The sequence below is a fragment of the Charadrius vociferus genome, unplaced genomic scaffold (genome assembly GCF_000708025.1).
Source record: "Charadrius vociferus isolate BGI_N301 unplaced genomic scaffold, ASM70802v2 scaffold210, whole genome shotgun sequence".
Lineage (NCBI taxonomy): Eukaryota > Metazoa > Chordata > Aves > Charadriiformes > Charadriidae > Charadrius > Charadrius vociferus.
In genome coordinates this window covers 1,662,405-1,685,712 of record NW_009646421.1, presented here as the reverse complement: position 1 = coordinate 1,685,712, position 23,308 = coordinate 1,662,405, and positions in this window count along the sequence as shown.

Sequence of the window (23,308 nt, the reverse complement as noted above, 5' to 3'; positions counted from 1 at the left end):
AAAGTATGTTCTTGCCCCACAGTAAAGAAAACCCAAAGCATTTTGCTGTTTCACTGAGGAATCAACTATCCCAAACTATTTTCATTTACTGGGGAGTAATGGGATCATGCCTTATCCTATAGATGTGTGTTTTGTTGAATTACATTCGGCAATGGTAGTTGTTTGCCACTATAACAATGTAAGTGCCACCTTGTGGGTTGTTTCCTTTTAAAAAAATAAATTTAATTGAAACAGCTCACTTAGTACAATTTCATCACCTTTGTTTAAACTAATTTTTAAGCCGCTGACCTTAAATTCAGATCAACCCCAAAATAAAAGGTCTCTGGCAGAGATGTTTGTACCACGTTTCACACAAAGGAAAGAACATATAAGCCAACAATGCCAAAACAGAGCTCAACAGGATGTCCTTGCTTTGAAAATTTCATCCCTAATGTGCACTGATGCACTTTTATCTACAGTCATCTTTTTTAAGGGATCCAATCTTAAAAAGCCTCCCTCTTGCAAGCAGCCTGACAAGCTCATTGGAAAAACCCGTGAATATAAAAAGATATCTTACGAGCGGAGGTTGGAAGCCAGGGCGTTTATGTATCACAAGCTCGGTCTATAAGCACAGCAGTCTACATCTGATTTATCTTAACTCCTACCCTAATACCAGCCAAACAACACGGCCAGATCAGTGAGGGGATTGACACCCACACACCAGCACAGCTCTGGTCCAGAATTTCTCCTGCAGGGTCCAACCCCGGACAGCTTTATTCGCGTCTAGCGGTACTTGTCACCAACGTCACCAGGGCATCTTGTGAATCAAGGCACACCGCCCCGTGAGCACGGCTGTCAGGAATCAGGTCCACGTGGCAGCGCTGAGCCACCCCCTAACTGAGATCCACACTATCAGGGATGAGGGCCAGTGAGCGATGCATTAAAGCCAGCGCTGCCAGCCCCGCGGGCCAAATGTACTGCGTCCTGCCTAAAAGCCTTCATGGCTGCCTGAGTCCATTTAAAATAAAAGAAGTAAGCATAACAACCACTTTTTCCTTTACCAGGGAAACTAAGTAATCTCTCCAGGTCAATTCTGAACGACAGAGAAAAATCTCATTCTACCCGAACATGAGCAGCACCTCCAGACTTCCCTACGGTTCTCTCCCCATTACTTACAGCATATAAAAAGGGCAATTTAACTGAAGAAGTTTATATTTGGGGCTTTTTTCAGCACTGTTTCCAGAAAATAGCAGATGTTGGTTAATGATCTTTAGATATTAGATCATAAACCACACTCATTTCGAACACTGCAATTGGAGTGATTATTTGTATATCATTAAGCAACATCCTCAGAGCAAGCTCAGTATATTTCCTTATTGCTTCATTTAAAAAGAAAAATATCAGATAACTTTTTATTTTCTATTTTTAAATTTACAGGATATCGGCAAGGTTCTTGCCTTCGCTTCATTCCCTCTCCTCAGCAAAGCAATATATAAGCACAGTGTCATTACGAAGTGCAACATTTCTTCAGCTTCACAACACACGGACACAAAGCAGATGACATTTGTCCGCACTGAGACACTGGATGAGCATTAAAACTGAATCTTATGAGTTTCCTTCTTCACAGAGTTACACAGCATGCTGGTCCCCATGAGAGGAATGATCTATTTTAAACTCCAGAAATAGAATCAGACTGCTTATTTGAAAGCAAAGATAGATGGGTTTGAGTTAGACTGGTGTGGGTATACCTGGGTTTATATATACTTAGTAATGTATCAATTGTCTGTGTTTTCAAATGCATAGAATGTGTATATATATATGTAACACATATATGGAAAGAGAGCCTTACAGGCACTTACATATACATATATGCACATGTATCTATCTGTATACGCCTACCTATGCATAGATATCTATATTTACTTATACATATAATAGCATGTGTTAAATACTGTAGTATAGATATTAGCACATACTCATATAAAAAGTAAAATTCATCTCATAACATGAGTTCAGACTCAGTTCTATCTAAATATCTACTGGAAATATTAGCTAGGCCTCTAATTCACTAGAACTACATTTTTAAAAAAATAATTATATAATATATGCTGAGAAATGCCCAGATATGTCACAGATAAATTAGTTTCATTTGAACACATGTAGTGTATGAAAGAAATTAATTCAATAAACATTGTGGCTCTCATCCCGCAAAACCTATGTGAGTCCTAGCGAGTTCAGTTGTAATAACTAAAATTATTCATGGGCAAAAGTGTTTGCAGATGAAGGCTATATATGCGATTTGGTTGTTACATTATGCTAATTTTGGATCTACTATTTCACCATAAAATCTGACAAGGCAGAGTCATTTATGAGACACAAATATAGAGAATTGAATTATAGAGTCCTCTACATACATAACAAGATCAATTATTAATTAACATTCGGAGAAGAAGATATGTTGCCGTAGAGGAAATTATTTAAGGGCATCTATTGACAACGCTGGCCACGGGGGTGGGGTCCTCTCTGTTCCCTCCATATGGGCCGCCATGATATAAACACAGCACCCCAGGAACAGCCATGCCCTGGGTACAACCCAGCCATTTGCAGTTACTACAAAGGGGGGACACACCTCCCCCCCTTCCCCTTGTCCCTCCATCGCTGTTAGAGCAAGTTACTGCGACTGGAACAAGGCAAACCCATGGATCACGTTGGCCTGTTTAAAGGAAGATATTATCACATCCGCTGGCTGCTACTGTAATTCAGGTAGAGAATTACCTTTGCGCCGATCAGATCCCGCGCTGATGGAGTTAGCAGAGCTTCGCCGGCATTAATGGAGCTGGACAGATTTACCTCTGTGACAGCTCCATCTCCTACACTCAAATCAGATCCAGACCATCAGTAACCCGGCACATCAGACACGTAGGGTAGACCTCCGCTCAGCTGACTTAGATAATCTAAACAATTGGGATTGATTTTGAGCACGCTATCTAAGGTTTCTCAGCAGCATCTTTTCCCTTTTCAGGACTTCCAAGGGATAATTCATCCCACGCACCACATCATCATGGGTTCATCTCACTGAACTGTGGACACCTCCCTCTGAGCTCATCACTCCTAGCTCCCTTCACCGTTACCAGTGGGAAACACTTTTAGGGTGCGATGAATCTGATTTATTTTGCATGTCTATTTAAAGCTGAGATGATTCCTGTCCTAGAAATGCCTGCTTGTCTCCATTGACTATGCAGGGTGACTAGCTCACATGTGGGTGACGAAAGTCATCTCACCTATGTGACAGCTTCATTAGCAACAGTGCTTACACTGAGCAAAACAAAACACAAGTACCAAACGCTAACTAAAACCAACAATTTTGAACAGGCAAATATTAACATAATTAGAGATATGGATCTTAATGCAAGGCAACATTAACATTGTCCTCTTATGTGCTTTCTGGCCAGAGTTTTGGGGATATGCGATTGCACATCAGCAAAGAACAGTTCTGAACAGCAGCAAAACTTGCTCTGTGTCATGTCTTCAACAGTCTTTGCTGGAGGAAATTTTTCAAAGGACTACAAAAAAAACAATTTCTGATAATCTTTTCTCCACAGGCAAAGTCTTTCTGACCCCTAAGTAGTCTGAAATTATCTCCAACTGTGAAGTGTAAAAATTAACATACCTCTACTAATGTGTTTTCACTAACTGTTACAACTCTGGAACAGAAGTCTACAGAAAACCCAGCCTTATTGGAATCTAGACAGTCAAGACATTACTTTGAAGCAGCAAGTGCCCCGGTCTTATGAGAAAGAATTTCCTTTAAATTAGCATTAAGCAAACGACCTGGGTTTGCCATACCCCAGTCTGAGACTTTGTGCCTGCGTTACAGGAAAGGAAATGAAGACCAGGTGAAACAGAGGAAATTGTTTCCCACAATGCTGTGTCCGCAACCGTTGCAGACACCAGTGACCTGGTCTGCAGGCGATCAGGGCATCTCCACCTCCATTTGGCTTCTTTTCAGTGAACAAATCTGTGTCCCTTAAAAACCTCGTCCCATATTTTCCATGCAGCTGTCCCTTACTCCCATCCAGCGTTTGTGGCTACCACAGGAGTAATGCACTTTCCAAGGTGGATAATAAAAACTGCAAAAGGAATCAGCTCCAGATGGGTACAAAATTGATGCCTTCACCACCACCTTGCAAGCATTAACATTGAAAGCTTTTTCAAGAAAGAGAAGGTTAGAATAGACGAAGGAGAACACAGTGGGAAATACCAATGAAATGTAAGCATAAATGCCATTAATAAATCACAGGCCCAGCACATAACTCCATAGAGTAATTCCCCAAAAGACAGTCCTAATCGATAATATATACATAACTCCTCTGAATCTGCTAATTTGTTTTTGAACAGTATGGAGCCACTCCCTAATTTTAAAGCTCTGCCCAATGACTCTTTGTACTATGTAAAGTACACGATTTGGACATGTTGACTTCTCTAATTAGTCTCTAAATAGTTGACTTTTACCCACTGCTTTGGTAAGTGTGATAATTGCTGGGGAAAGGCCAAAGCATTTATGGTCAATCAGATGATGAGAAAAGGAATATGGCCCTTTCAGTGAGTAAAATGTAAGGCATTCTGTGGCAAGGCAGAAGCTATTAGCAGGATCAATATTTCTCCTAGTACCTTAATAAATCATTATATCAAAGAACAGTTGCAGGATGAAGAAAACCTCATTCTACCAACAAGGATGCTTCCAAATCAGCAAATAAAACATCATTTAAATTACAAAGACCTAATTGGTGTACAAAGGCAAACGGCAAGCATAGAATATAGCCCTCTGATGCTAGGCATGTAAGCATTTTGAATCATTAGTGGAGGAAGAAAAGCAGAAAGACAAAGAAACAGCTATGCTAAGAGCTCCACATGCATAATTTGCAAGTTGGTAAATATGCATGAACCCACTATGCCATAGCTGACTGATGACACCGTGTTTGGTGTAGATATCATAGGTGGCAGAAACAGAAGAGCACCTGGAAAACAGAACGGCTTCTGGCATCTTTACTCTTGCACTGAAAAGAATCCCCTTGCTATTATTTGCACTGAAGCTTTTTCTTCCTCTTCTCCTAAGGCAGCTAAGGAAAAGCTAAGATTTGCAAACATTAGCGTGAGGGAAGGGAAGAAATATTCTAATGGCTACTTTCAAGCAAGGAAACTTCTCTCAGCAGACACCGCACATCACTGCTTACCCAATACAGCTACCATCACACGTACCCCTGTAGCTCTCTCGGCCACAAGACCAAGAAGGAAACTCTAAATAGAGCTAATTGGAGTTCTGTCCAAATAAGGATTGAGGGACCATGATCATGTACACATCCCGCACAGCAGGTAACCCTCCTAGTATGCATATATGGCTGTGAGAAGAAGATAAGGCATGCCAAACTACTTCATATGGTGTTACAAACCTACACGTTGCTATGGAGCACACTAGTGCACAGTGTGTGAGCGGTCACCACTATCTTTTTCGGAAATACCAACTCAGAGCACTTCTGATTTACAGTGTTACCTTTCAATCTAATAGAGAAATGATAAGACCTAGAGGGGATAGTCACTAGGGCAATAACCACATGACTTCCCACCAGGGCAAAAAATGTAATAGACAGTTGTAACCAGTATTTGAGTTTATTCTTGTGTTTGAATAGTCTGGATTTAGCTCTTTACCAAAGAGTTATAGAAAAGCAAATGCTTCTCAGTTGTTTAGTCACTACTTTTGATCCCCGTCACAGCCTTGGAAGCTTGTGCCTAATTTATTCAGAGGCAAGAATTGTTGACTTTGTGAAGGAAAGTCAATTGTGGAAGGAATTTCATTGTGGTAGTCAAAGTGGGTACTCTTTGGTTCTGTAGTTCATATTTCATAGGATTCTAATTCCATACAGCTGACACTTCAGAAGATCAAGTGTCATATGGCTGGAAAGCTGACATCTCAAGAAAGTAAACAATGCCTGAAGAGGAGGGGAGAAGGAGCATCCAGTTGCCATGTGACAGCTTCTCTCCCCACTCTGAGCCGGCAGATCTTACCCACTCGTCAAAATTCTCTGGAAAGGCAGAGTTTTGGCCATATGGCAATTGACCTTACAGGGTGCTGGCCATATGCGTTTCCACCATATGTCTGAATCTTTGAGTTAAATGCGTACATAAAAATGAACAATGCCCAAATGTTTCATGCTCTGAGCTCTCTATATAGATGTATTTATTTTCTCAAACCATAATTTATTCCAAAAAGTAAAGCAGCTCAGTCTCTCCATAAGTTACGCCTCGAATCAGTTTGTTGGCTGATCCTTCTGTTGTAGAAAACATATCAATCCTGCTTTACAGAGCATAATATGCCAACTTTAGTAGTAAGGAAACTGCTGTAGTTTATATACTTAACTGTCTATAGGCCTCCCAAGGGTTCTCCCTCTCTTCCCGGGAAGATTATGTATTCTTCCCCTCATCTCATGCCCACTAACACATACCAACATAATATCTCTGCTAGCATCCAAGGACTATTTTAAAAAGCAACTGGAAATACCCTTTTGCCTACATCCCAAAGTATTACTTTTTGGTTGGCAGGTATCAGCTTTGTAGACTGTAAACCACTTGGGACAGGGACTATTTCTTTATGTCTTTAGTGGCCTATAGGCATTATCAGCTTTATTTGTCAAATTGTAAGCAGCAGAGGGGAGCAATGTGAGCACAACCCAAACTTCAGTGATCATGTCCAGTGGGATCACAGGGGGGAAAGCTAATGGAGTACCTGCACCCTTTCAATTCTGTTATCATAAACCCTTTTTTTTAGTGCAGTAAAAAGATGGACTAACTCTTCAAACAAATAACCAAGAGCTATTGGGATGGGAGTAAATAGATTCAGCAAAGATTTGGGATTTTCTTATTCTAGTCAGCCTGAACAATTAATTAACAGCCTCCTTGTTTGTCATTAATTTTGTTGCCATAGTAGCCTCTATATATGGTTTCTAACAAACAAGGAAGATTTATCTTCCTCACTCTAAATCGATCAGAAAATGAATGATTTCACATTCATTTTTATTTCATTATGACAGGTAAAGCACAGCGAATCATTGCAACACGGTCTTCTGAGAAGGATAAGGTGTCAGTTATCTTAAAAAACAATCTTAAGAAGCAGACCCAGAGATTAAAAGGGAAGTGCCACTTCCACACAAATAAAAATAATGGCTCCAAAAGGAATAACAAAAAATGGCAACAATTTATAAAAAATAAATAGAAAAAAGTTTCTAGACTTTTTTAAACTCCAATTAAGCATATTTTGCTTGGATATAAATACTTTCATGCACTATTTTTTGCTCAAAATTCACAGCTGGTGAGAGACCAAGGAGGAAAAACATTGTAAGAGACTTTCCTAAAGAACAGAGTTAAAATGAATTAGTTGAAACAGAGGAATTTTTCATCCACTTTAGGTTGCTTGGATTGTAAAGAGAATAGCAGCCCACAAGGGAGATGGGAGGGGGAGGTACACATCTGCAAACTAAATGCAGAGTAAGTTCTGGCCATCATCATGTGCTAAGGGTTTGGACATGTTTAGAGAAGTACAGGCTGCAACCTGCAAATTGGATCAATATGTTTCTTGCCTGATAAATTCCAGGAGGGAGATAAGAGGTCCATTATTGGAAAAGATTGTTGTTGCCTTTCTTCTAGAGGACAAGGTGACGGATTGTCTCAAAGCAGCTCTTTGCTTCTTCACAAAAGCATGCTTGGAAAATGAGAATCATTTCAAACCTTGTCCAATGTATAATCTCTCTCAGTTGGAGTGGGGAGCAGGGAAGAGTTAAAGCGTGGCAACGTAGCCAAAGTACTCAGACTTCCTTGATTAAGCTGCTAGTAATAATCCCAGGTACAAAATGCTCTAGTCACATCCGTCAACTCTTTCCACCAAGGAAAACAAAACAGACACGAAGGAAATGGGACTTATGTTCCCCATTATATTAGTCATTTCCTACAGCCAAGCCCAACTGTCTTTGAATATTTTCTTACCTATTGATACCCAAAGTAACTGACTCAGCTACAGACCATAGCACAGTTAAAACCTACTGAGATCAAATTGTTTTGTTCTATACCTCACTTCTTGAAAGACCTACAGGGCAAATTTTTCGCTATCTCCTACTCTGCCCAAGCACTGTGAACACCAAATTGCTGGGGAGATCATGCAACAATGAAAGCTGTGCTGCCACAAATACAGAATGACAACAAGAACATGCAAAATTCCCTATTTTTTAGTAAAAATGTTTCCGATAGTTTACACATTTACTTTTTTTATTGTTCAATTTCAGGCTGATTGGACCATTTCCCTCCTGGGACTGGGTCCTGTAAGCTGCCTTACTATGGAGATAAAACATGGAGAAACAAGGAGACTAAGAAGCAGGGATTTGCCTGTGTGAAAACAGCACTGCAGCGAGGGATATAAAACCCTAGATGTTGTTGAGCAGACCAGGGCCTTGTTACTGACCCAAATTCGGCAGGAGTGTTGATCTGCTTGAGGGTAGGAAGACTCTATAGAGGGAGCTGGACAGGTTGGACGAATGGGGTGAGGCCAACGGTATGACATTCAACAAGGCCAAGTGCTGGGTCCTGCACTTGGGTCCCAACAACCCCATGCAGCGCTACAGGCTTGGGGAAGAATGGCTGGAAAGCTGCCTGGCAGAAAAGGACCTGGGGGTGTTGGTCGACAGCCAGCTGAATATGAGCCAGCAGTGTGCACAGGTGGCCAAAAAGGCCAACAGCATCCTGGCTTGTATCAGGAATAGTGTGGCCAGCAGGACTAGGGAAGTGATTGTCCCCCTGTACTCGGCACTGGTGAGGCTCCACCTCGAATACCATGTTCAGTTTTGGGCCCCTCACTATGAGAAAGACATTGAGATACTGCAGCATGTCCAGAGAAGGGCAATGAAGCTGGTGAGGGGTGTAGAGAAAAAGTCTTATGAGGAGCAGCTGAGGGAACTGGGGTGGCTTAGTCTGGAGAAAAGGAGGGTGAGGGGAGACCTTATTGCTCTCTACAACTACCTGAAAGGAGGTTGTAGTGAGCTGGGGGTGAGTCTCTTCTCCCAGGTAACAGGTGATAGGACAAGAGGAAGCAGCTTCAAGTTGTGCTACAGGAGGTTTAGACTGGGTATCAGGAGAAATTTCTTCCCCAAAAGGGTTGTCAAGCATTGCACCAGGCTGCCCAGGGAAGTGGCTGAGTCACCATCTCTGAAGGTATTTAAAAGATGGGTAGACGTGGCACTTAGGGACATGGTTTAGTGGTGGACTTGGCAGTGCTAGATTGATGGTTGGACTTAAAGGTCTTTTCCAACCTAAACGATTCTATGATTCCCCCTTCCAGCACATCCCCTCAGCTGCCTCTGTTCAAGCATTTGCCTGGCCATGCCCAAAACCATACTGGGGACACTAAAAAAAAAAAAAAATCATTTTAAAAAGTAGTTCTTTTAATATGAATCATTTCTCAGATCCAATTTAGAAAGAATCTGCTAAGCCACTAAGTGCAGTCGAAGGGAAGGTAACCTCTGGTGATGAGTGTGGAAATGAGAGCTTGAAGGCAGTATGCTGTGAGATCAGATCTGTATAATATAGTATCAAAATAATATAAAAATGCAGCCTAAGAGCAAAGAGCAGGTATGATTTTCATTCTCTCTGGTTATTTTTAATGGAACCTATGCCTGTCCATCTATTATACCTTTAGTAGCAGAGCTGGGGCAGTAGCAAATTTGAACCCACTTTCAAGCCAGCGTAAAAGTTGGAAAGAAGTCACAAGAGGTAATTTCATTACTGGAAGTTTAATGAAAACCAGCAGCTGGACGGCGAAGCAGCACACAAATCGGTGCCTACAGAGAGGAAGGCAGACAGAGCAGCCAGCGTAAGCTCTGTCTAGGAAAAGCCAATGGGCAGGTACGGGCAGATCTGCTGGCTGGCATCGATGTGCCTCCAAAACATGGGTTGACCCTTGCCTGCAGGGACATCAGGGGGAGATGGGAAACTGAGGTGGGAGTTTTAGGGGTCAGGAGATATTAATATGTTAAAAGAGGCTTCTCCACTGCTCACAGAGCAATTGGTTTCCAGGGATCTGTTTTGCTTTAAGTGTAGGTTGAAGCCTACCGCAGTACGTGCCTGCATGGTTTGCGTGTTGACACCAGCCTGCTGGGCCCACGCTGAGCAAACTCAGGATTGTTCTGCTCAGAGTTGGAGGCCACTGGAAGCCACATAAACATACTAGCAGTGGCGAGGCCAAGTTAACTGCACTGAGTCAGAGCTAATAAACACTGCCAATCACGGGAATTTATTAGCTTGTACTCGCATCATGCTAACTGTGCTACACAGCTACTGGTTGGCTTGGAAATTGGTCAGAGGGAACTCCTATCTCCCAGTAGAGTGCTGTGTAGATATAAACCCTTATCTGTACGTCTGTGGATCCTCACTGAGCTGCTGAACTGAAATATAAATCAATCATTTCAAACTTTTGGGGAAATTTTGCAGGAGGGAGAAATAGGGGAGCGGGGAATAGACTCTGGAACAAGACCATAGACTGATGAGTTACAGCTCTCTACTGGGAGTGCCAGGCAAAAAGCCTGTAGCCTAAGCATATGCCTGGAGGGCCTGGGATTGAAGACCAGAGTCTAGGTTTGATGTCGGCTCCATAGTTTTAAGCACTTCATGCATTCATTGGTGAGCCTGTCATGGTCAGGATGTGCAGTGAAACCTCTTCATAGAAGCAAACAAAATGCTGCCACAAAGGACACCCATGTAGACTTGTTTTTTTATTATAACTTAAAGACCTTCAAACAGCGTGTTGCATTTGGCTGTCAAACATTGACTTTTTACAAAGGCCTGTCTTATGGCACTGCAAGCTGCCTGCTGGCTGTATGGCTCTTGACAGAGAGAAACTTCCCAACAGAAATCTCAACTCACTTGAACTTACAGAAGGAGCTACAGAGGTGCAAAAATCAAAGATGATGCATTAATGGAGGAAGGATTGCAGGACTGACTGTTATAAAATGTGGAGGGAAAGGTCTCTAGCATTAAAGGGGTATGATCCTGGAGGGATTACAGAAAGATCAGAGGCTCAAAACGCTCCATACCTCAGAACAAGAGGACGAGCTCTCTCCATATAGCTACACTTCATTGGGACCAGATAGTGCATTTGATTGATCTCACTCATGTGTGACTGACAGGAGAATCTGACAGCAACTGGTCTGCAGAACTTTGGCCAAGATTTCAGAGACGTTCTTGAATAGCTCACACAGACCAAAAAAAAAACAACCAACCAAACAAAAGAAAAACAAAAACAACCCCCAAAAAATACAGCAAAAAATAAGGAATATTTGACAATGGTATTAGAGCTCATTGCAGAAGATGCTCTCTCTTTAATCTGTTAATCTGTAATCATTTCCTTTCCCTTCCCCCCTTGTTTCTTTGCCACCTCAAACCAGTGAAAAGGCTGTGTGAAGAGAGAAGAATAAAATATAAGAATACTTGAGATGTTTTCATGGAATGAAAGAAACACAGAACATTGTGGTTAAATACAAAAGTGAATTGGTGGCCTTCAAACATTAAAAGAACAGCATTATGAAGAAATTAACTCTACTTTAAGCAAAACACATGATGTCAGTCGATTTTATGAACAAGGTGCCATGTTTCAGACTCAGCCCTCTTCTGGATTTAACATATGACTTTTCCTTTCAAGATCCTTGGTCCCTCTGCAACATTTTTCTTTATTCTCTTTGGTGCTGTTTACTTGTTGTTAATTAGATCAAGTCAGGTTTCCACCAAGACTGTAAGAATAGGGACATGTGTGTGTTACCTGTCAAGTACTGCCATAACTGTCTTCAATTGTTCTTGTAAGCCTGGTGCCTCTGCGGAATCCCATATTATGAAAATTGTACGCTGTCTTTCAAAGCCCTTCCTCTAGTCTCTGGAACATTGCAATGTACTTTTGGTAGGGGGATGTAAAAGTAGAAAACCTTCCTAAGAAAACCACTACGTGTCATAGCAAGAATACTGCTATTAGCAATAGCGAGAAGAAGCAGTTGGTTTGCTACCCAATGGGAGGAAAAGCCATTTGAAGCATCAGCTGTGATGACAGTTAACACTGAAGACAAAAGGAGCAGAAATTCAGGCCATAATAGAAAAAAAGAGTAGATTAGAGAGAACTGAGATAAGTTAAAACTTTTGAAATTGGCTGGGCCTTATGAATTTCATCTAGAATATGCAGATAACTGACTGCAGGAATCTTAGAGCTGCTGGCCATTATCTTTGAAAGGTGAGGTCAGAAACAGTCAATTCAGCAAACACTCAACAGGAAATAACCAAATAGGTTTAGTCTTGCTAAGGAGGATCTGAGATTATCCAGTCGATCACAATCTTTAACAGAGTCACTGTCACATATGTAAGAATGTCAGATTGGAAATATAAAGGAGCATGTTATCTACAAGACATATGAGGGAATTCTCCTTTATTACTTCACTTTGGATAGGCTTCAACTATAACCTTAGGCGCAGTGTTGGATGTTACGATTTAAGGAGGATGTGACTGATTGACAGCGACTGCACTACAAAACATGACAAAAAATTCAAGGAATAAATTGTTGTTTAATGTAAAGAAGACAAGACGTGGGGGAAACATGACAAAAGACCCTGAAAATATTAAAGACGGTTGCAAGGAAAAAGTGACTAACTCATTCTTGCTCGTTGAAGGTAGGACAGAAGTAACTTGCAGGTTAAGAAAGGAAAAAAAATAAAATTTTCTGATGGTACAGAAAATTAGGCCTTGGTATGAATTGCCCAAGAACCTCCATCAGTGGACACCCTCAGAAACAGGTCAGCCACAGCTCTGATGGGAAGCGCGTCAACACAGCTGATGCAGCTGCAAGGCCCTCAGGCTACCTGCTAATTTTCTATTATTCTAGGAAAAAAGCCTATGGCTAGTAGCAGGAGAATAATTTTTTTAGTTCTAGTATATTTTGGGCAATAGAACATATTACCTTTTCCTTAGTTAATTTTTAATAGTGTTCTGAAAGCTCAAAGTTAAAGAGTGGCTTGACCCAAGATATTCTTTCATCTTTCTACTTTCATTTTTGCTGTTTGAGCAAACTGCCTGGTCATGGTCTCCTCTGATTCTTATAAAACCTCTTGAACACAATATTCAGTGGCCTTTTTTTTTTCTTTTTTTTTTCAAATGTGGGATCAATGACATTAAGTAGGAACACATTGTTTCCTGAATGGTTGCCTACAGCCATTATTGGATCATTTCTTCTGTGGAGTCAACCAACTCATATTAATGTTGATGTGGATTCCTTTAAGTTTTGCTTTTTGTTTTTCACTTGTGGCATCTAATAATCAATGTCACTCTAAATTTTCCTTTTTTCTGACGCAATAATTGACCCTAGGAATCTGAGTCCATCTGCAGCAGTATATCTCAGGACTCTCAGTCCCAGCGTGCTATGTGTGCTACACTTCAGCCTAGAAAGCACGCTGAAACTTTATCAAATTCAAGGCTTTGCCTTACTATTACTTATGACATTGATTGAATTTTGCTGGGTTTTGAGTTCTGAAGATGAACAAAGGCTTCTCCTGAATTAAGCTGGTGTCAAAAAGTTTTTATGAGGCTGGCAACAAAGAGCTGAATAATCATCACAGGCAGCTTCTAATGGTGGTAGCATTGCAAATATATTCATCACAGGATCAAACTCACCATCATTCTTCTCTCATGTACACAAATCCAAAAAATATCCTTTCATGTAGCCTTTCCACATATTTTATCTAAAAAGCAGGACAGAAAGGGCATAAACCTGACAACATTGTTCTGGGCTTTGGTGGAAAAAAAAAAAATTTATAAGTGTTGATTTTGGCTGGCACTTGGCCATCTGAATACTCCTTGGTTTTTTTAGTAACAAGCTCTGAAAGTTTCAATGCTGTTTCTGGAGACTTGGACAGTAGCAGCGACAAGGGATTTCTCTCAACTCGAGAAGATGTTTTAACTGCCTTTCAGAAGTGAAATCAATTCATATCTTTCCGTCTACGGCAACAGACTCTCACTGGCACTGCAGCTTATGACTTTTATCTTGTTGTGACACCTGCTTTGGTCAAGTGGATTACTGATTACTCCTCCTGGAAGGTGTCAATACTGATGATGTTCAGTTGAGCAGCTGTCCTCCCTCTTCTATTATTATTATTCATGACGTGATTGATTCTTCTGAGGGCCTCACTTGATAGAAAACTTAGCAGTTCTTTGCTGTCTTTCTTTTAAAGGGACCTGAATGGACAATTATTGTTTCTGAAATGTGCTACAGCCACCATTTCACCTCATCTATTGTTCAGATATCTCTGTGCAGCCAGACTGCGGGCAATGAAAAGGTGCAAGTTGTGCCATTATCCATATGCTGAGAGCTATCAGTTTTACACTTATTGTCTCTCCAGCAATGTCATTCATTACTTAATATAGTACTGAGAAGAGTTTAGAGGATAGGAGAGAGAGAAGACACTAGCAGCGATTCTACCTAGACAAAGCTGAGGTAAGATATGGATTGAAGTCATTTTAATTGAGGGTATACCGCCATAATTAATTATAGAGTGTCTAAATTCTGGGCTTATTTTACATAAGTTTTATCCATCTGGAAGTCATATTAACTATAGTCAGCCTCTTAGCGCTGGCACTTGAGTCAAGAAGTTAACAATACATGGAGGGATGCAGGTACATGGACAGGAAAAAAGAGCTTTTCAAATGGAACCTATAGGATCTGCAAATGCTTATTTTGAAAAACAGATAAACAAATGAAATCAAGTACAACATAAAGTCATTTCTCCTTCTAATTTTTGACAGATTACCATAAAGAAAGTTATGTTCAACTGTCCTCTATCTTCATTATAAATAAGACACCAAATGGCTTCCTATGGAGTAAATAAAGCATAATCTGGGTTTTACAAACACCCCTAAGTGTTGTGTAGCGCTGGAGGAGACTACATGGGGTGGCACTGAAATCTTCCTCACTGGAAGACAAACATCTCTCACAGATTATATAGACATCTTTGCTTTTGTTGGTAATGTAGGCAAATGAACCAAATGATCTTTGATGTCCCTAAGGTATTCTTGATTGTTGATACTGAAGATCTCCTTTCTTTTTCTATAATGTCCCAGGAGTTAAGATCAACAAAGATTATCATCTGATTAATACTTTGAAACAGAAGATGATGGGCACTGGAGTGACAATGGTAAAGAGCCTTACTCCTGACCTGAGTCTATGGACACTTTATGTAGTTTGCAGGAGTCTCTCAACTGGTTTCCCATTCTTCTGGGAAGTAGCAATGATTAAATCACAGGGAGGTATTTAAGGATGCTTCTGAGCTGTTCTTCCAGCAGAGGAAGCCCTTGCCATTATTTGTAGGAATTCCTTGGGAACAACTCAAAACATAGCCAATGGAAGGTCCATCTGTTGTCTAGGTTAGTTAGTTTGTTTTCCCTGCATCCATATTAATTTCAGTGTCTTGCAGAACTCTTGCTCTGGCCACAGCTCTTATTCAGGTAATCAAATTGTCACTTTATTTTTTTCTAATAATCCCCGCCACCCCACCCCCCACCCCTTGACTTGCTGTGGGCAATAAAAGAACGGAGTTGGCTGGTCACAGACCCTCTGAGTCATCATTAAAAAATAAAAAATGCGTATATGTTTTTATATCAGCTTGCACATATATCCCATGGTTTGGACACAATAGTCTTTACAAACTCATAGTCTTGTTTTAATTTCTGCTCTAATAAAACGCAACTGTCCCTGCGTGGCAGCTTTGTGAGATTTACTTCCCCCACCCTCCCGTTTTATTCTGCCACATTTCCTCAGAGCATCTAGCTTATAGATTTTCTCCAGTTACCAGGCTATTTGGCTTCCATCTATTCAATAATTCAAATATATGCATCAAATGCACACATGGCACATCTCCAGGTAGTAACATCCCCTTTCCTTTCTGCCTTTTCATAGCCAGGTAATTTGCATATAAGTTGCACAAAGATAACAAGCTCCTGTTTGCCTCCACGGTTGTGGTTTGTGCATCAGCTCCCCCTGCATCCCCTTTGCAGAGCTTCACGCATCGCGTGCAAGCAGCCACTTCATCACCCTCGCAGCCCTGTGAGCAAAGCCCAGTGGCACTGAGGGTTTGGCCTCTCTGGCGGCACGGCTTTAAGGCAGGCATGTGCATCTAATACAGCGGCAGCAGGGTTCTCCAGGTCCACCTGCAGTGCTGGTACAGAGATCAAAGGTATGGTTGCCATGCTTACATGCTCCCATGGAAAAGTGCTCTCCCTTGGCTCTTCCCCTTCTTTCTCCCTCCCCACCATGACTTTTGACAGACTGGTATTTTGCCAGTTGTGTTTTCATTACTGAAGAAGCAGCAGGACAATGGAGTAGCACTTTCTCCACCAAACCCCCTTGAGGAGCAAGCCCCGGCCAGCCAGGTGCCCAGGAGGCTGAAACAGGAGGACAAGGGCAGAGGTGAGGGCTTCCCATAGCACGCGGCAGCCATGAACTATTTTGACTGCCTTTGTTTGTCACTGCTCCCCCTAAAACCAAGACACTTGTTTCACCATAGGGGTGCCAAGGGAAAAGGTTTGAGGACACCCTGAGAGGCGTTTGAAGAGATGCATCATTTAGTGACCGCGATAGAAAAAAATACGAAACTCCAGCAATAGATGAATAAGACTCCGACAAAGCAAGAGCAAGTAACAAAGATATCAGGGAAAAGGAGACTTCTCTGGAAAATGGGCGAGGGATCGTAGGCAGGAAATAAAAGACAGATTCAGAAAACAAGAACTGTACAAGAGGAAGAGATACTTATGAGGGAAAAAAAAAAACCAACATGAAATTTGCAGTGAAAGACATGGGATAAATCGAAAAAGCTGACCTGGATTAAATGAATTATTTGGCTAGACCAGTATCCTGTTTTCCTTCAATGTCAATACCAGATGCTACAGAGAAGTGGTACAAGAGATACCCACGCATCTGCAAAAGAAGCTTCACCCAAACCCCGGGCTGAGGACCAGTGAGTTCAGCCTTCAGCCAGGCAACTGCTGTGTAATTGCTTTATAACTGTGTAAAATGAAAAATATATCTGTGATGGCATTCTTGTTGATGTAAATATCTATTTCTTGCAAAGGTTCCATGCAAACCCTTTTGATAATACCTTGGGGCAATACTTTCCAAGCAAAAATTACACCTTGTATCTTCTTTTCAGTTGAAATGCTTTGCCTTTTAATTTAATTGGTTTTTCTTTGCTTCTGCATTATAACGAGGGTGCAGCACAGCCATACCCAAACTAGTTTATGCCACTTAGTATACATATATCTAATACGTACATACATCAAATTAATATCACATTTATCCTCTTTTTAAATGACACAATACTAATTTGTACATACATCACAAAGCCATTATTCTTCAGGAGTCAAGACTTGTGAACAAGGAAACTTTTAAAACATGTTTTAGACGAACGACTTGTCTAAGCTTTCTCTGCGCAGCAGCTGTTGACTGCATTTGTATCAAATTCATTAGAACACCCGCCCAACCACAATTTGTTTCAGCAAATTTAGCAGTAGCTCTTGGAAGTCTTTGGTGAGTCGTGATCCAAACAACACTCATAGGCAGGTCTGGAAAGGAAGGTTTTATGAAGCTGCTGCTGCTAGTAAAGGATTTACAACCCAAATGCCAACACATGCAACAGGTTTTCTCCCTTTATCCTAAATGCCTCTCAGTGTTTGCACTTCTTTCTCCCCGCCCCCCCTCGCCCCCCCAAAGAAAAACACAAATTTTGCCCTAAGGGATATCAACATTAAAGAAAGAAACAGTGCAGTCATAAAGCTTTAGCATGGCACACATCATTCAACAGTTGTGCAATTACTCTGAAAAGCTACTTATTTTTGAACACAGTGCTTTCACTCAACACAGGCCCGAGGCATCACAATCAGATCTGTATCTGCAGTATCTAAACCAGTCTGATCTAAGGCTTTTGCTCATTACGGAAGCTGTAGACTCGTGTGAGCTTTACATCTAGGTTCAAAGAGCTTCTAAAGCATTTTAGAGCTGAGTTGGCTTTAAAAGGTATTACCAAATCATAATAATTTCCAAAAATGAATTAAAAGTTGTTTTGGATACCTCTCATCCCCTAAATCCACCTGGTTTTCTTTTTATTTAAGGTTTTACAAGCCACTTTCCCTGCAGAATTCCTACAGACTAATGGAATTGTAGGTCACCACACAGAGGCAACAAGGAAAGCAGTAATACCCAAAGTGCTCTCAGGTAAACCAAGCAAATGAAATAGGGCATATTCTAAACACGAACATTTTTGAGAATTATTATTTAGGGCCAGATAAAACTCCCACAGACCCTGAGTGCAATCCCATAGCAGGGTATGACCACCCAGATGAAAAAGTTGATTCCCATTGTTTTTTCGGAGCAAACTTCTATAAAAATGCTGTCCAGTACTACCTTTGAAAGCAGTAAGAAATCAAGTTTTGCTCTGTTATACAGCCACCTAGAAAAACATATTGAAATGCAGGGGAGTGTCTGCTACCCTCTAAATCACTGCGATTGTGGGCCACAGTGCTTATAACACTATCATTCTGGTGGACAAGGACATAGCATTAGCTACAGGCTCCTCACCGTTCCTTGCCATGCTGACACTACAGGAGTCAAGCCATTATTTTTCTGCTCTTTTTACAGTCTCTTACATATCAACTTCTTTTTTTTTTTTTTTTTATTATTTTCTTAAACTTTCTATGAACCTGAGCTCCTCCTGACCCAAAAGCCCCCAGTAATTCTGCTGATGCTTTTCTAAGTGTGCTTCTCGAAACATCCACAGCTATAGCTGTGGGACAGCCGCTCACATATTAGCAACCTGGGTGGAAGCAATCGATTGCGGGGCCTTTTAGGATAATGCAGTTTCAACACATACTGAAAGACATAGTGGTGTGGTGAAAATGACTTACAGGCCCAATTCCTTTCTGCAGTTCAACTCTATAAACTGCAATAATTCACCTCAAAGGAAAGACAAATGGGTTACTCTACATTTATACAACTGTAACAGAACAGGGTTATGTCCTAAACATTTTGCAAGAAACAAAAATATTTTTTAACACTTGCTCCAGAATAAAATTGGATTTTAATGTGCTTTGTGTGCACTTGAGAATAAAAAGATAACAAGTCGGCACCGGAGTCTACATGCTGAAATAGTGACAACGCAATAGAGTTTACAGACCTGTAGGAAGCACGGTAACTTCTCAGCGGACCCATCATGGTATTTCCAAAAGAACATTACAAGTTCTCATGGCCAAACCTGCAAGAAGTGGAAAGAACGGTTAAAACTAGAAGGTTTCCAAAGGAAAAGCAAATGAGATCAGTTGTCTCCTTGGATACGCAATGCTAAAAGTCAATGTAGAATTGGTTTAGAGGATGTTAAACATTTTAAACTACCGAAGCAGCAAGATCACAACAATTATTTAAATATAACAAAGTCCAAGTTAAATAAAATACAAAATGGTAAGTTGTTTTTAAAGACGTTATTGAAAACAGTCTTGATAAAAATGCAATGAATATGTGGGACTGGATTGGAAAGAAAAGAAAAAAGAGAATACTGCACCAATTTATATTCCCTTTGAACTGTCTGTAATACAGACCTTAAAGTGCATTTTCAAACATATAGCATATCAAAGAAGCAGACATTTATTTCTAGCCATGGCACTTCTAGGCTTTTGGTAAATGAAACCAGAAATAGTCTAGTGGAACTGTGCTGTGTGATAAAGCATGTACCGATGGGTTCTGCCCAACATCAGTAAACAATTGTTTTTTCCTTTAACTGAAGGAAAGAATTTCAGCAGTAAACAAATGCCTCACGTCTTGCATGAATTCTTCAACAGAATCAGAGCAAACCTGTCTTTTCACACCTCCTGCATGTGCTATTCCAAGTCAAAATACAAGTTATTCCCTGAGATCTATCAGTTGCTATGTTTTCGACTATGACAACCATGATACACAAGGGTAAATCCAATACACTATAGCCTGCTGCTACAATCCCCCTGGAATCCACACCAGTTGTTGTAAGGATAATTATCTGGGTATCCCCGAGGCCAATTTTTGCAGTTTTCGTATAAAAATCACCTCTTGCATAAGACATGAAATTTAAAATCAACCCCTTCACAGATATCATTGAGTCACTCCATTACCTCTGGGACAGACATAAATTATGCATTCTTTGATTCTCTTTAAAATTTTAGATGCACAAGGGGACAGAGAAGCATCTAAATGGTACTAAAAATATAAGGCATTCAAGAAAGAAACAATAACTTGTATGGTATTAACTGCTACAGTGCTCCGAAGGCTCCCTGCCTGGTCAAGAAAAGCACATAAGGCACTGAAACATAACAGCAGGCTTGCATGCTAATGGCTGCTAGTGACAAGGACTCATTGAATGTCACTGCTTCACATACTGCGTGCTGTTCATTTTTCTTATCTATGTGACCTCTCCTTTGAAATGACTGATGAAACTCTCGTGAATTAGCATCTCTGCTTCTGGGCATTTGCCACCAAGAAGGCATTCAGTAACATCTCTACTAAAATACAAAAATAAAGCAAGGGAAAAAAAAAAATCATAATCTTAACAAAAAATAGTCACCATGTGTGTTAAAGAATACTTAGTGTGTACCGCAAAAGGACTGCTTCTCTGAAGCCTCCTCGTTAGGTTAGCTTTTACCTTGATGCCCTTTAAGGGTACTGGCTTGTCACAATACATGCATTCACATTTCAGACTTGGCTAACATTTTCATAATTGGTGTGAATAAAAAAGGAATAGCTGTTACTGCAGGAACAAAAAAAAACCCACCGAAATGTCTCTGTTCTGATGCCCTGCTGCTATGATGACCTATTTCACACTAGCATCTGTGCTCTTCTGATGAACCACTCCAGATGTAAGCTGGCAAAACAGCACTGCAAGTATGTTACCCAGACGTCCACTGAGTGCTGCAGATGTTTTCTTCCATGCTTCACATTTAATGTGTGCCTGATTAATTTTTTCTTTATTATTTCAATTACTTGGCCCCCAGAATTTCCTAAGAAGTTCGCAGAATCCAGGATCCAATCTGCAGCCATAAGGAGCAGCTCCCTTTGTGTGAGCGGATTCATTAACGTCCGGAACAACGAGCCAAAAGAGCCTTGGTCTGAATTGCCAAAAGAAATGCAAACTTCAATAATCTATTATGCCTTAATATTATTTGCCCAAGGATTTAACACAACTCTCATTTCAATTTCAAAATTACAGATGTTTGTAATATTCAGATGCATCAGTCTGACCAAAAATATTATGCCTGTTCTCTGCCTCAAGCCCTTGACCTGAATGAGGTTAGTGACAGGGATATGAATGACTTGAGCAGAAAATGAAACACAAAAGTAGTTTTATCGTGAAGTACAATATTTCTTCTGTCACTTAACTGTTTTTTTTCCCCTCTCAAAATTACAGGGTAGACTGCAAATCTTCAAGGCTAGCAGCCACTACAACAGCCTAAGTGCCATTTAAAAGAATAATAATTTATGAGATGCCGTGGTGGAATAGCAAAGGTCACAGAGAAGACTCCCCAGGGAGGAGAGGAAGACAAAGGTTACAAAGATGACTAAAGACTCGCCTACAGGAAGGGATTTTCTTGGAAGGAAGATGTTTTGATGCAACGGCTTCATCCTACCTAACACACAGTCGCCTCACCCAAATGACCAGTTCACCTTTAAGTTAGCTATAAGGCATTGCTTACGAAATACACTCCAGAAATTGGTGGCTTAGCAGCCTGGCCACGTGCCCAGGGCCCGTTGGGCAGCTGCCAGGCTGAGGTGGCTGTGGGTCTGTCCCACAGGGCACAATGGGCTGACGAGTGACCAATGTGGTCCCACCTGGGGGATCAAACTTCAAAAATCCCCGGAGTCTTTGCAAGTCAGTCCCCAAACAGATGCCACTTCTGGGGCACTCAGCACTATTTGCAGACCTCTAACAGACCACCACAGACTGGTGCAGTTTCTCTTACAAGCAATGTGAAGAGGTGGTATATGAGAAGCCTAAGATGCATGGTTGACACATTGCTCCTAGGCAGCTGTAAATTTGCACACCAGCCATCATGCTACACAGCAGTTTGGGCTGCTTTTCCTTGCCACAGTTAGAGCCTTTTCCCCCCCTCTTCCGCTGCCGCAAGTACACAAAAAAAAAAAAAGACAAGGATGAAGACAAGCAGGAACAACTCTTCTTGGCACAGCTCCACTCTCCGCAGCATCATCTCTGGGCTCATAAAATACACATTAACTGGTGGGAGAAGCTGGCTGCAAACCTGGGGGTAACCAGCGGTGTCTGCAGAACATCAGTGTGATAAAGAAAAGCTTAACCCGAAGCCAGCATGCAATACAAGACAAGTTTTATCTCTTCAGAAATGTGCGGCCATAACCATTTTGAAAACTGACTGTTTCCAACTGCTCCCGATCGGTTGTGAGAAGTTTCTGCAGCCAGATCAATGGCTGGCACTTGCAGAGGAGTTCTGCAGGGCTCTGAAGGGTACAGGTCTAATATTTGCCGGTCAAGAACTGGTAATTGATCGCTTTGAGTACAAAGGATTGTGCTTAATTGCTGTAGGACCACTACCAGAGCCCATCTTCCTGGTATTTGATCTCCATGCCAGACCTCCCAGTTCATAGAGAGGTACCCGACAGCCGGGTAACCATTCAGATAGATTTACCTAAGGCAATCTCTGGGGACTTTCGTCTATTTTCTGTACTAAAATAGGGCAATATGCTGAAGGGGACTAATGCCATGGACATTAATAGTATCTGCATTCCCTTGCTCCGGCAGTCCTTAGTCTATCACGGTGGCCGATGAAGCCTTTGGCTGGCTATTTGTATCACAGAACATTTTTACAGTCCCATAACCACATGCCGACGGCAGTGGAGTGTGCCTTTGGGAGAGGGAAGGGCAGAAGGCAAGTGGAAGGCGGGATGCAGAGAACCAAGTCTCTGATGGCAACGGCATGTTTTATCCTGCACATCACCTGCAGGAAGAAGGGAAAGGGAACTTGATGGTGCAGGAACATTGCAAACACAACAAACAATTCAGGTGATGCCCCCTCCCGAGAGACAAATCCACTGGGCACACTACCAGGGACTCCTCCTCAACCTGGTGGAGAAAGGGAACCAGCATTTCCAACGTGTGCTTTGCCTAATGCTTAGAAGTCGTTTACTCCAGCAGTGGAGAAGTCATTTACTCCTCTCAGTGCCAAG